Source organism: Leucoraja erinacea, chromosome 5, assembly GCF_028641065.1.
Source record: "Leucoraja erinacea ecotype New England chromosome 5, Leri_hhj_1, whole genome shotgun sequence".
Taxonomy (NCBI): domain Eukaryota; kingdom Metazoa; phylum Chordata; class Chondrichthyes; order Rajiformes; family Rajidae; genus Leucoraja; species Leucoraja erinaceus.
The window spans coordinates 74,140,661-74,156,295 of NC_073381.1; the positions used below are offsets into that span (position 1 = coordinate 74,140,661).

The 15,635-nt window shown below is 42.8% G+C and overlaps 1 long non-coding RNA gene across 1 annotated transcript in view; it reads right to left on the reverse strand.

Annotated features, from left to right (window-relative positions):
* LOC129697407 (uncharacterized) overlaps window positions 1–15,635 on the reverse strand; it is a 153,943-nt gene that overhangs the window by 17,808 nt on the left and 120,500 nt on the right. Inside the window, exon 3 of the long non-coding RNA XR_008723520.1 lies at window positions 2,329–2,436. This is a non-coding gene — a long non-coding RNA (uncharacterized LOC129697407). The remainder of the gene's footprint in view (window positions 1–2,328; window positions 2,437–15,635) is intronic.

Below are 15,635 nucleotides of genomic sequence, written 5' to 3' on the forward strand. Positions count from 1 at the left end.
AGCAATGTTTAAGAGGCATGTGTACAGATCTATAGACGACGTGTAGGCAGATGAGATTAGTTAAAATTGGCATCATTGTCTGCTTAGATATTGTGGGCCATTGAAGCCTGTTCCTGTTTTCTAGAAATGGCCTCCAGGGAAGCAAAACTGAAATAACATTTCTTCAGTTCAAAATTAACTTCCAAGGGAAAGAGTAACAAGAGTAACGAGTAAAATAAAATAAGTCTGTTATAATTATCGAAGGGCTTGTGATAAATGTCTAGCCCAAAAGGCAACTATAACACACTCCTTAGTTTCCTGCATAAAACTTTATAGATTTTGGAATGATATTTTTGAAATATTTACAAAATTATTCAAGACAAGAATGGAACCTAATACTGAAATGATTATATTTGGTGTAATGGAAGATGGGAATAAATTGATCACATCTCAAAATCTATTCCTTAACTATGGTTTAATAATAGCAAAAAAATTAATACTTAAATTTTGGAAGGGTACATCAATATCATCGCTTAAAATGTGGATTGCAAGTATGTTGGACACCGCTCATCTTGAGGAAATGCAATTCCTCCTAATGGATAAATCAGACCAATTCATAACGAGTTACAATACAGTGTGGAAACAGGCCCTTCGGCCCAACTTGCCCACAACGACCAACATGCCCTATCTCCACTAGTCCCTCCTGCATGCGTTTGCCCATATCTCTCTAAACCTGTCCTATCCTTCAGGGGATATGGGGAGAAGGCAGGAACGGGGTACTGATTGTGGATGATCAGCCATGATCACATTGAATGGCGGTGCTGGCTCGAAGGGCTGAATGGCCGACTCCTGCACCCATTGTCTATTGTCTATAATCTAATTTGGTATTCAAGCTTTCTGCTTAAGGGTGAACATTCAAATCCTGTCATATGTTTTTCTCTCCTAGACCACTCTGAGATCCTTAATAATTTAATTAACTGAATGATTTCTGGTAAATGAATCTGTCCAAGACTGCTGTAGACTTTTAAATGACTCGGAGTGGGGCCTAACATCGCCCGGCATGGCTTAAATGGCCACGGGACTTACCATCGCCCGCCGGTGGCTTTAACATTGTGAGCCCCAGTCACCTCGATGCTGCAGTTGGACTGCTGGACCGCGGGAGAAGAACAAAGGGAAGAGATAAGACTTTTCCCTTCCATCACAGTGGGGGGGGGGGGGGGGGGGGGGGGGGGGGGGGGATTCAAGAATTCACTGTGATTGTGTCGACCGTGGGAACTCTTTAACTCAGCAGGGATTGTGTTAAGTGTGTGTCTTGGTTATTTTTGTAATGTCATGGCTGCAGGAATGAAATTTCATTCAAACCATGTCTGTTTGAATGACAATAAAAGGAATTATTTTATTCTATATCATTTGTTTTCTTCACTGCCTGCTGTACCTGCATGCTTACTTTCCTTTTCCAAATCTAACACCATTCAGATAATAATTTGCCTCTTGTTCTTGCCACCTAAGTGGATAACCTCACATTTATCCACATTATACTGCATTTGCTATGCATCTGCCCAATCGCCCAACCTGTCCATCATCCTGCAGCCTCATAGCATCCTCATCACAGCTCACACTGTCACCCAGCTTTGTGTCATCTGCAAACTTGGAGAAGTTACATTTAATTCCTTCATCTAAATCATTAATATATATCGTAAATAACTGGGCCCAGCACTGAGCATTGCTGCACCCCATTAGTCATTGCCTGCCATTCTGAAAAGGACTTGTTAATTCCTACTCTTTACTTCCTGTCTGCCAACCAGTTCTCTAATCATGTCAAATATCATCAGCCCTAATTTTGCACACTTATGGGACCTTGTCAAATGCTTTTTGAAAGTCCAGATACATCACATTCACTGGCTCTCCCTTATCCATTCTACTTGTTACATCCACAAAACAATTCCGGAAGATTAGTCAAGGATAATTTCTCCTTCATAAGTCCATGCTATTCGCTGATGATTGTTTGCTGTACCGTCCAATTAAGTCAGCTGATGATAAAGATGCTCTCCAAAAAGATCTCGCTACTATGGTTGAGTGGTCACAACAATGGGGCATGCAGTTCAATCCTTCCAAATGTGAAACTATGCGTGTCACAAGAAAGAGGAATCCAGGCCAAACATCATACAATATACTTGGTGCCACCCTTGAAGAATCCAAACAGACCAAGTATCTTGGCATCAAATTACAGAACGATCTACGTTGGAATGGTCAGACTCATCATGCAACGGTGAAAGCAACAGGTGTCCTAAACGTTCGGAGCGCAACTTTCATCATTGTTCAACATCTATCAAGGAGGTTATACTTCACCCTCGTTAGACCACATTTGGACTGTGCAGTTGCAGCATGGGATCCATACACAAATAGAAACATTTCTTCCAATGTCCAAAGACAGGCAACTCGATTTGTTACAAATACCTATGAGAGAGAAGCAAGTGTTACCAAACTTCTGAATTCACTGGGGTGGAACCCTCTCCAAGACAGACGTAAAGCTGACCGTTTGACCTGTTTTTACAAAATGTTAAATGGTCAGCTCGACATAGATAACCAAACCTACACCAAACCCAAATCTTTTAGGTTACACAAAAAAGCTGGAGAAACTCATCAGCGGGTGCAGCAGCATCTATGGAGCGAAGGAAATAGGCAACGTTTCCGGCCGAAACCCTTCTTCAGACTGATCGGGGGCGGGGGTGGGCGGGGACAAGAAAGGGAAAAGGAGGAGGAGCCCGAAGGCTGGGGGATGGGAGGAGACAGCAGGGGGGCTGAGGAAGGGGAGGAGACAGCAAGGACTAACAAAATTGGGAGAATTCGATGTTCATGCCCCCGGGATGCAGACTACCAAGATAGATGTGTACAACAATTAATTCTTCCCCCGCACAATTAAAGCATGGAATAGTCTTCACCCTACCATAGTTACTCAACCAGATGCAACTAAATTTAAGGTAGCTCTTCTTCTCCAAGAATCCTTTTTTGCCTAAGTCCACCCTCCGCCACCTCCAGTTTAAATTCCATTTGATATATTTTGGAGGATCAAGCACCAAGAACCAAGATGCTGACTTTGACCGATCCTGTCACTGCTTTCCAAATGGCTACACAGTCATGGTTTTAGAGTGGCAGCACAGTGACACAGCTGGTTGAGTTGCTGCCTCACAGCGGCAGAATCTTAGGCCCGAACCTCACTTAAGAGAGTTTGCTGACTGTGTGGAGTTTGCCTGTTCTCCCTGTGACTGTGTGGATTTCCTCTGGATGCTCCGTTTTCCTCCCATGTCCCAAAGACATGTGATTGTAGGTTAGTTGGCCTCTGTAAATTGTCCCTGACATGTAGGGAGTGGATGAGGAAGTCGGATAACAAAGACCTAGTGTGAACAGGTAATGGAAGGTCGGTGAACTGAAGGGCCTGTTTCCCTGCTGTACCCCATAAACTAAACTAAACCAAACTAAAGCGAGTCAAACTGGGGACTGAACACATAGCCTGTGCTGATGGTGCTCCTGTGCTGATGATTATTGAGGAAGAAGTGTTGTTGCCCATACATCCTGATTGTGGTCTGTCGATGAAGAAATTGAGGATCCAGTTGCAAAGGGATGCACAGAGACCCAGTTCTCTAAGCTTGGCAACTAGTTTGGAGGGGATGATGGTGTTCAACGCCAAGCTGTAGTCAATGAACTTCAGCTCTCTGGGCCGAAGGGCCTGTGTCCATTCTGTAAGGCTAAAATCTAAAGTTTAAAGTCAGAAAGATGTGTGGGGGGGATGGAAGAGCACTGTGAACATCTACTTAGTAGAGAGCACTGGTGTTTTTTTTGTGAGATATGGAGCTATGAACATGGTTTTTAAAAACACCTATAAATGTTCTGCTTGTTAAGAGAGCTGCCAGAGCATTCCCAGACATAGCGTGGTGCATTTGTTCACATACATGCTCCTTATGTGTACAATTTTTTTGGTTTCTGATGAGATCGAGCGCAGTGTGAAGTTACAAAAATGTCTATTCTGAAAGATGTTCTCTGACCACCTGCCACCATTGCTACATATTTGCATATTAACTACAATGCTTTACTCTACAGAAGCCATGTGTTATCATAATGAAACATCATTTAACTAAAGTGTTTTGTGCAGTTTCACCCGAGACAGAACATGAATAATAATACAGAACAATTAAAGGGCTACTTTTTACATTTGTTTGGCAGTTAAAACATGGACAACTTTTAGTTTAATGTCACATTCAATAAGACCATACTGAGGTAATAAAATGGGATGTTCAGTTCTATCTCCTCTTAATAGAACGAAAATAATCTCTTTTTTTTCCATTTTGGCAGCGAAATGCCCACGCACATTGCTGCGGCGTCTGTGGCAGCATGTGTTTCTAGGATTGTTCTGGAAGAGAAAATGCCAAAACAGCAGGGAGCAGGAGATAAACAGGCAATTCGTGACTCATTAAAACAGCCAACAGCAGCCAACATTGTGGAGCATGCAAGGACCCAGATCCAGCTCAGCCATAAACTTTTTTCCCACCAGCTGGACCTAGCATCTGTCAGAGTTTGGAGGGCAGATAATCTGGTACAAACGATTTCAGTGTATTGCATTTAGAAACCTGCCGGCCTGCATAACAGTGCTGATTGGGAACCCAGGGAACTCTTTAAATGATGACACAGCTTCTCGATGTGATGTTATAATTATTCCTATTAAAACATTTTACCACCTGTTTCCTTTCTCCGACAGTACTTTAAAATGTTATTTCGGAAACAGAATTCACAGCGGTGTATTCTGCAAACATGATTACAGTAGGTTCTGGAAAGGATGTCTCCTCCGCCCGCCATTTTGTCTTTGACTCTGCTTGATTGGCTTTATTAACGCTGTACCCAATCTATTCAAAAAAAAACTAACATATGGTTAACCATAGCTCTGGGATATGGAAAAAAATATATAACAAAGTTCAGAGCACAATGCACTAAAGACATCTCTTAGTAATATCCAAGGCTCATTTATTCCCTCAGAGCACATGCTCGGCCCCAGCACTCTTTGAGAGAGTCATGAAATTTCTCTCCCAGAAAAACCTGTTCTGAAGCCAGTAACAAATGTTACATTATCAACCGAGGATTAAAGCTTGCGTACTATTGCCAAAGGTTGGGTCCCAGATGCCTCGGTGAGTAAGATTAAAAATCTGCTACATCACGTCCGTGAATTTCAATATTTATAGCGTTCAATAAAATGTTTCACTGTCAAAGGGAGATATGGCAGCTCACTTCCTTGCAGCAGATGGGATGCAATATGGCACAGTTACATGGACCAGCTGTGCTGTGCAGGATTGAATGCTGGTCGGAGGCAGAAGACAGACAGCACATCTGGATTGCTGACAGACTGGCTGACATATCCATTGAAAAGTTTGTTGCACTACACCAATCAATGGTTTAAATGGGCTCCTCCGTTTACCTTCCCCGTAGCAAGAGGCACCGTTAACATGAACATCAATGGTTGTTATTTGTAGGAAGGAACTGCAGATGCTGGTTTAAACTGAACATAGACACAAAATGCCGGAGTAACTCAATGGGAATGGATGATGTTTTGGCTCGAGACCCTTCCTCAGACTACTCAGGGGAAAGGGAGAAGAGAGATATGGACAGTGATGTGGAGGGATAGAGAACAAATGAATGAAAGATATGCAAAAAAACAACGATGATAAAGGTTGTTATTTTCTGTGCCTGGGCTTTCTCTGTACGACATCGTGTGGTAGGGTAATCAGTCGGGTGCATTGGCAATTAACTAGTTTAAAGATGCAATGTCCTTGTTGTAATCCTGCTGAGATCGCTGGCTGTTAGATTCCAGTTTCAGGTTTAGGGTATCATTTGATGATATTTCCTCTATTCAAAATGTTCGAATGATAATGGCTTCTGCTGTACCTTTTTATTTAAGAAGAAATTTACTACATACAACTTATTAACAAGTTGTCACCTTAAGAGGAGAAGCCAGCTAGCAATATCTTGACAAACCAAAATCTGGCAATCTTATTATACAATGTAGAATACATGCCAAAGAACAATAGAGCATAGGAACAGGCCCTTTGGGCCACAAGGTCCCTGCCGAACATGTTGTCAAGTTAAACTAATCCCCTCTGTTTGTATGTAATCAATATCTCTCCATTCTGTGAATATAAATGAATGAATGAATGAATTAATGATGAATAAGTTTATTGGCCAAGTATGTTCACATACAAGGAATTTGCCTTGGTGCTCCGCCCGCAAGTGACAACATCACATGCAATGACAGTTATGAATGACACATAAAACATTAATAATAAAACATTATCGATTAAACATGTGGATTAAATAAAATCCAGAACAAAAGGAAGCTACAGATTTTTGGCTGTTGAGTAGAACCACTGCTCATGGAATAAAGCTGTTTTCATGCCTGGTTGTGGCAGCTTTGACAGTCCGGAGTCGCCTTTCAGAGGGAAGTGATTCAAAGAGTTTGTGGCCAGGGTGAGAGGGGTCGGAGATGATCTCACCCGCTCGCTTCCTGGCCCTTGCAGTGCACAGTTCGTCAATAGGAGGGAAGGTTGCAGCCAATAACCTTCTCAGCTGATCGGACTATTCACTACAGCGTCTGAATGTTGTGCTTGGTGGCTGAACCAAACCAGAACATGATGGAGAAGATGAGGACAGACTCTACGATGGCCGTGTAGAATTGGACCATCATTGCCTGTGGCAGATTTTGCTTCCTCAGCTGTCGCAGGAAGTACCTCTGTTGTGGTTTTTTGACTGTGGAGTTGATGGAGGCCCCCCATTTAATATCCATGTTCCTACACAAAAGTCTCTTAATTGCTACTATTGAATCTGCCCTCACCATCTCCCCTAGCAGCGCACTCTGAGCACCCACTATCTTCCGTGTAAAAAAACTTTCCCCGCATTTCTCTTTTAAATTTTGCCCCTCAAACCTTAAACCTATGTCTTCTAGACGTTGACATTTCCACTCTGGGGAAAAAGGCTTGGACTGTGTATGCTATCTATGGTTCTCATAATCTTTTATACTTTTAGCAGGGTTCCCCTGAATTAAAGGACGCTCCTTTAGGAAGGAGATGAGGAGAAATGTCTTTAGTCAGAGGGTGGTGAATCTGTGTATTTCTTTGATACAGAAGGCTGGGGAGGCCGTGTCAGTGGATATGTTTAAGGCATAGATAGATAGATTCATGATTAGCACAGGTGTCAGAGGTTATGGGGAGAAGGTAGTAGAATGGGGTTAGGAAGGAGAGATAGATCAGCCAAGATTGAATGGCAGTTGACTTGATGGGCCGAATGGCCTAATTCTACTACTATTCCTTATGACCTTATGACCCTTAGCCTCCAACATTCCAAACAACACAATCCAAGTTTGCTATGAATGACAACAGTGTCATGACCAACTTTGTCAAACTTTTTTCCAGTTTTAGGTTTCTTTTCCTATGAGTAAATATATAACTAAACAATTAGAACATATGAACCACATCAGGGTGAGGAATCATGCCAGGAGGAGAGCTTTTCAGCCTAGTTTGCTGCCTAGTTTCTTTTCTCCAGCTGTTGGTCTTTGTCTTGTAGATCAGGAGACTTCAAGTACATATTGAAGTACCTTATAAATATGATGAGGATTCAGACTCTGGGTGAAAAGATTTTGTTAATCTCATCCCTTCTAACAACTACCTTCAAATTAATACTGCCAATACATTGGGACATTATGAGAAATGTCTTGGGTATTCGTTCTTCTCCCTGCTCCCATCAACCATAAGGTACAGAAACTTGAAAGTGTGCACCATTAGGCTCAGGCACAGTTCCCCCCCCACCTCTGTTATCAGGCTTCTGAACGGTCCTTCCATAAGCTGGGGATACTGTTTGATTCACCTCTACCCCATTGTAGACATTAGATGGAACAGATGTGTTACAATGCTGAGAACTACATCCTGCACTCTGTACCTTCTCTTTTGAAGTATCTATTCTGTCTGAGTTTGGCAATGATTGTATTTATGTGTAGTATATCTGATTTGAGAGGGCAGCATGCAAAATAAAGCTTTTCACATTACCTCAGCACACATGACAATAATAAACCTAAAGCCAAACCTAAATCCATCATTTCTATCCTCTCTGTGTCAAAAATTCCATATCTCGGTTTTAAAGTTACCTCTCGGCTACTTTGTTCCAAAGAAAACCTAATATTGAGTTGAAATATTAAGCTGCAAAGGATGCAGAGAAGATTTAAGGGCCTGTCCCATTAGGCGAATTTCTAGGCAACTGTGGCGACAGTCACTGTCGTGGCGTGACGCTGGAAATGCGCCTATCCAGTCTTTCTTCACGACAAGTCCTGACATCCCAGGACACAGTCTGGTGAACTTTCTCTGCACTCCCTCTATGGCAATAATGTCCTTCCTCAGATTTGGTGACAAAACTGCACGCAATACTCCAGGTGTGGTCTCACCAAGACCCTGTACAACTGCAGTAGAACCTCCCTGCTCCTATACTCAAATCCTCTTGCTATGAAAGCTAACATACCATTGGCTTTCTTCACTGCCTGCTGCACCTGCATGCCTACCTTCAATGACTGGTGTACCATGACACCCAGGTCTCGCTGCATCTCCCCCTGTAGGTTGTCACCAATGGAATTCACCTTTCCCGTCATGACCCAAAATGGACAGCCAACGTCATCTTGGCTGCATCCTGCCAATCATACCTACGACAGCACGCCTATGACAAGTCAAGATAGGCAATAGTCTGGCAACGTAACACTGCCCCCTGTCGCTGAGTGTCATCCGCAAATTTGGAGATATCCTGCAATTCCCTCATCCAGATCATTAAATATATATTGTACTTGCTGGAGACCGCTCACGAGCCTTGCGGTACCCCACTAGTCACTGCCTGCCATTGTGAAAAGGCACCCGTTTACTCCTACTCTTTGCTTCCTGTTGCCAGCCAGTTCTCTATCCACATCAATACTGAACCCCCAATGCCATGTGCTTTAAGTTTGTATACTAATCTCTGCCAGGGGACATGGTCGAAAGCCTTCTGGAAGTCCAGATACACCACATCCACTGGTTCTCCCCTATCCAGCGCTACTAGTTACATCCTCGAAAAATTCTATAAGATTCGTCAGACATGATTTACCTTCAGTAAGGAATGCTGACTTTGTCCAATAAGAGCACTCTTTCCCAAATGTGAAGGGCTATCCCATCTTTAATAACATACTCTAGCAGTTTCCCCACTACCGATGTTAGGCTAACTGGTCAGTAAATTCCCCGTTTTCTCTCTCCCACAGCTTCTTAAAAAGTGGGGTTAAATTTGCTACAAGTAGGGCAAAATGGAACTACTCCAGAATCTAATAGAGTTTTGAAAGAACCCACTAATGAAACTATTTCTGGAGACTACTTCCTTAAGTACTCTGGTTGCAGCCTATTGGCCCTGGGGATTTATCGGCTTTTAATCCATTCAATTTACCCAACACCACTTCCCGACTAACCTGGATTTCACTCAATTCCTCCAACTCCTTTGACCCGCGGTCCCCTGCTATTTCCTGTAAATTATTTATGTCCTCCTTAGTGACGACGGAACCAAAGTAGTTATTCAATTGATCAGCCATATCCTGGTTCTCCATGATCACCTCACCTGTTTCTGACTGCAAGTGCCCTACATTTGTTTTAACTAATCTCTTTCTTTTCACATATCTATTAAAAAGTTTGCAGTCAGTTTTTATGTTCACTGCCAGTTTTCTTTCATAATCCATTTTTCATTTCATAATTAAGCCCTTCGTCCTCCTCTAGTTGGGCTCTGAATTTCCCCCAGTCCTCCGGTATGCTGCTTTTTCTGGCTAGTTTGTACGCATCATCCTTTGCTTTGTTACTATCTTTGATTTCCCTTGTTATCCATGGATGCACTACCTTCCCTGATTTATTCTTTTGCCAAAAAACTGGGATGAACAATTTTTGTAGTTCATCCATGCAGTCTTTAAATGCCTTCCATTGCTATCCACCGTCAACCCTTTTAGAATTAATTGCCAGTCAAGTCTTGGCCAATTCACGTCTCATAGAGAGTTACCTGCTTCTTTAAGTTCAAAGACCATTGTTTCTGAATTAACAATGTCACTCTCCATCCTAATGAAGAACATCAACCATATTATGGTCACTCTTGTGGGGCCACGCACAACAATATGTTTATTGTAACTCTCCTCATTACTCAATACCCAGTCTAACATAGCCAGCTCTCACGTTGGGTTCCTCGCCATGTTGGTTTAGATAAAGAGATCCCGTATACATTCCAAGAAATCCTCTTCCTCAGCACCCCTGCCAGTTTGATTCACCCAATCTATATGTAGATTGAAGTCACCCATTATAACTGCTTTGCCTTTGTCGCAAGCATTTCTAATTTCCTGTTTGATGCCATCCCAAACATCACTACTACTGTTAGGTGGCCTGTACACAACACCCACCAGCGTTTTCCTGCCCCTTATTGTTTCGCAGCTCAAACCCATACCGATTCCACATCCTCCAAACTAATGTCCTTCCTTTCCATTGCGTTAATCTCCTCTCTAACCAGCAACACTACCCCACCTCCTTTTCCTTTCTCTCTATCCCTCCTGAATATTGAATATCCCGGGATGTTCAGCTCCCAGCCTTGGTCACCCTGGAGCCATGTCTCCGTGATCCCAACTATATCATAATCATTAATGGCTATCTGCACGTTCAACTCATCCACCTTATTACGAATACTCCTTGCATTGAGACAAAAAGCCTTCAGGCTTGTTTTTTACCACGCTCTTACCCCTTATACAATTATGTTGAAAAGTGGCCCTTTTTGATTTTTGCCCTGGTTTTGTCTGCCTGCCACTTTTACTTTTCACCTTGCTACCTATTGCTTCTACCTTCATTTTACACCCCCCTGCCCCTCTGCTCTTGTACCCATCCCCCTGCCACATTAGTTTAAATCCTCCCCGACAGCAGTAGCAAACACCCCCCCAAGGACATTGGTTCCATTCCAGCCCAGGTGCAGACCGTCCTGTTTGTACTGGTCCCACCTCCCCCAGAACTGGTTCCAATGCCCTAAAAATTTGAATCCCTCCCCCTTGCACCATTTTTCAAGCCACGTATTCATCTGCAATATCCTCCTATTTCTGCTCTGACTGGCCCGTGGTACTGGTAGTAATCCAGAGATTATTACCTTTGAGGTCACCTCTACCCCATTGTAGACATTAGAACAGATGTGTTACAATGCTGAGAACTACATCCTGCACTCTGTACCTTCTCTTTTGAAGTATCTATTCTGTCTGAGTTTGGCAATGATTGTATTTATGTGTAGTATATCTGATTTGAGAGGGCAGCATGCAAAATAAAGCTTTTCACATTACCTCAGCACACATGACAATAATAAACCTAAAGCCAAACCTAAATCCATCATTTCTATCCAGTCTCTTCACCAATTCCATATGTTTCATTATGTTACCTCTCGGCTACTTTGTTCCAAAGAAAACCTAATATTGAGTTGAAACATTAAGCTGCAAAGGATGCAGAGAAGATTTAAGGGCCTGTCCCACTTAGGCAAATTTTTATGCAACTATGGCGACAGTCACTGTCGTGGCGTGACGCTGGAAATGCGCCCACCCCACGACAATGTCCACGACAAACTACGTCAACCAGCGACACAATTCCTCGTGACTCGGGACGTCCACCTACGACACCACCTTCGACAACCTACGACAACCTTATACAAGACAGGCGACAACCTACGACACCTGAAGTCAACCTACCTCCACCAGCGGCAAGCTACGACAAGCTATGACTCTGTCGGCGACAAATGAAGACAAGTGAATACTTCTCTTGACGTCGGAACTGTCGCCGGTTGACGTATGATGACGTAGGTTGTCACCAATGGAATTCACCGAGGTCATGACCCGGTGACAGCCAACGTCATCTTGACGACATCCTGGCGACAACCTACGACAGCACGTATGACAGGAGAAGATAGGCAATGTCAGGCAACGTCAAGCCCTCTGTCGCCGAGAGGTTTTGAACATTTCAAAATCCAGCGGTGACAAGAAATAAGTAATGACACTTGAGGAGACCGCTCACGACAATACAGGCGTCACCCCGCATCACACCGCAATCATGTGGCAACAGCCTATTTTTCGGCTGTCGCCAAAAAAATTGCCTAAGTGTGACAGGCCCTTTACGAGAATGTTGCCAGGACCCATGGGCCTGAGCTCCAGGGAGAGGTTGAGTCGGCTGGGACACTATTCCTTGGAGCGCAGGAGGATGAGGAGTGATCTTATAGAGGTGTATAAAATCAGAAGGAATTGATTGTGTAGATGTACAGAGCCTCTTGCCCAGAGAAGGGGAATCGAGGTCCAAAGGCCATAGGTTTAAGGTGAGGCAATTTTATCTGTCAACTCAGCTACAATTCTTTGATGTCTGTCCCACAATTAAGCTAATTATTAAGCAAGGCAAATGAAGGACAAGTAGGGCAAAATGAAAACTTAAGTCTCACATAGAAGTTATAGAACCCAGAAGAAATGGAGTGGTGACAACTTGCAGCAAATATTGTTTCCATATTGGACAAAACTAGAGCTACTTAGGTTATGCTCTCATCCCTGCTCCATAGAGCTGTGAATCGTGCAGATATCAATTGTTTTTGACATTTAACAGTTCAAAATAGATGAAACTCTGCAATGACCTCCCAGATTGTGGAGGAACAAGACTGTATAAAATCATGAGAGGAATAGATCGGGTAGATGCACAGAGTCTCTTGCCCAGAGTAGGTGAATCAAGGATCAGAGGACATAGGTTTAAGTTAAAGGGGAAAAGATTTAATGGGAATCTGAGGGGTAGCTTTTTCACACAAAGGGTGGTGGGTGGATGGAATAAGCTGCCAGAGGAGGTAGTTGAGGCAGGGACTATCCCAACATTTAAGACACAGTTAGACAGGTACATGGATAGGACAGGTTTGGAGGGGTATGGACCAAACACGGGCAGGTGGGATATGTTGGCAGGTGTGGGCAAGTTGGGACGAAGGGTCTGTTTCCAATCTGAATCACTCAATGACTATGACTGACACGTGAAGCTGAGTTTCAGTTTAGTTTCATTTATTGTCATGTGTACAGAGGTACAGCAAAGAGAGTTTGCTGCTTGCTATCCAGTCGGGGGAAAGACAATGTATGATTACAATCGAACCATTACATATCGCGTGCATAGATAGAGATTTAAGAGTGTGGAGCAATTGCAATATGTTTATTGTAGATCTGCTTCTGTGGCTAACATGGCAATAGTCACCAGGGTTGGGCGCCATCTTGGAAATGGTAAAGAGAGGGGTAATTACCCAGTGGATCTTCTCATGGACTTCTTCCAAACATCCATGCAAGGGAGTCATTTAAGTGGATGGTACCAGGCAAAACAATTTTGGATTCCACGCAACAACATCCTTCCAAACCCAGTCAATCCTTTTTGGTTTGTTGCTGGTCGCTGGCTGAAAAAAATTCTCCTTCGCCTTATAGTCCAATTACCGACTAAAAAGGCCTCGCACTAACCTGCTGGAAAGTGGTAGGTTTTGCGGGTTTAGCAACAAAACAGAAAGAAATCATTGACGTTACAGATTCAGCAGCAGGGGCCAAAAACCTTGCAACATTCCCTGGCTTCAAACCCACACTGTTGTGAGCCTTTTTATAAAGATTACTTCCTAACACACAGCATCATTATGGTAAAGCACACCTTACACTGTACCAATGATTTTAAAATGTATGCTCTTCTGCTGAAATTGAAAAATAACAACAAAGAAAAATAAATCAAGGTTAAAATTAATTTAATGAACTCAGCTAAAAACTTTATCGAATGGTATGGGACTATTGATGATGAAATTTGCAGCATGCAATTGTCCAGTGAGATTATATTCTTCAGTGCAGTGACTGGGAAGCAGCAATATCAGTCAATTTTTACTCCCTGATTCTTCTACACTGTCCTCTGCTGGAGAATGCCTTTGTATACAGATATCTAAGGATGGGGTTCCATCAGAGGCAAAGGACAATTCCTGGACTAATGCTTTCTGTGAATAGTCACTCACTGTGTGAAAATAGACTGAGGTCTGCTGTGATACCTTAAACAGATGATTCGTCTGACGATGCTCACTGCAGGAGCTCATACTTCATGTACATGCCCTGCTGATCAAGGTATCTGAAGTATTGTTACCCGCAGTGAGGATCTGAAGTATTGTTACCCACAGTAGGAATACCTTCAGGAATTGAGAAAGGGGACAGATTGAATGGAAACTGAGTGTCATTATCATTCAAAATGTACATTGGAAACAGAAGCTGAAGTAAGAGTCCAAGTCAATGGATATTTGAAGGCAGAGATAGAACGATTCTTGATTAGTACGGGTGTCGGGGTTATGGGGAGAAGGTAGGAGAATGGGGTTAGAGGGAAATATAGATCAGCCATGATTGAATGGCAGAGTAGACTTGATTGGCCAAATGGCCTAATTCTGCTCCTATCACGTGAACTTATGAACTTATGGAGAAAACTGATCTCGTAATCATGTTCTGTAGAAGAGCGTTTCCTCAGTGGATTGTGTAGATGAACTACATACATCGGCACACTCGATTCTTTGTATAACTCTGAAGATAGACACAAAATGCTGGAGTAACTGAATGGGACAGGCAGCATCTCTGGGGAGAAGGAGAGACAGCGTTTCGGGTCACGACTCTTCTTCAGATGGCCCATTGGGGGTTCCTCTGATAAGCCCTGTGGAAATTCAAGGCAAGTGTATCATCAGCCACATCGTGCTCCATGTAGCATTTCAATATATGTGAACCACAGGAAGCATCCACCTGTTATGAATGTGAACTTTGGGTCTTCTCTACTGCCGGTAAAAATCCACAGGCCGGGTAATCTGGCTACATAACTTGCTCCCTCATGAGTCAACTGTTCACGACTTCTCTTAATCAATCACATATTTTATTGTCTTCAATACTGTTGTAAAAGTGTATTGAAGATACGCTTGAAGAGTAAATGGAATCGTTCAATTTCTTTAGAAAAGCAATCTGATATGAAGATTACCACAATCGGAATTACATTTCAATGGACTTTGAATAGTAAAACACATGTCAAAACAAAAAAAATCAAATACTTCATTGGTTGTCGTGAACTGTCCACAATGAACACCAAATGAATGATTTTCTTTCTTAATGATTTCTTGCTTACACTAGAATATTGATTTCCTCTTATGCATTAGCTGTAACCAACTTGCATTTCACTCTCTCTGCGAGTACGTGGGTTTCCTATGGATGCTCTAGTTTCACATCCCCACTTCCGAAAAACGTGCCGGTTTGTGGGTTTCCCCTACTCTGGCCAAGAACCCTCTGTGCGGCTACACAATCAATTCCTCACATGATTTTATAGTTACAGTAAAAAACAACTATTCTTAATGTGCCCAGGGAGTGGATGAGAAAATGGGAAAACCTTGAACTAGTGTGAAAATGTGATTGATGATCAGCGTGGACTCGATAGGCCAAATGGCATCTTTTCATGCTTTATCTCCAAGACTAAAACTAAACTCTAGACGGGCATGCATACATAAAGGAGAGTTGGCATTCAAAAGGTAGATGCTTCTTGTATCGATTAGCGAACAAT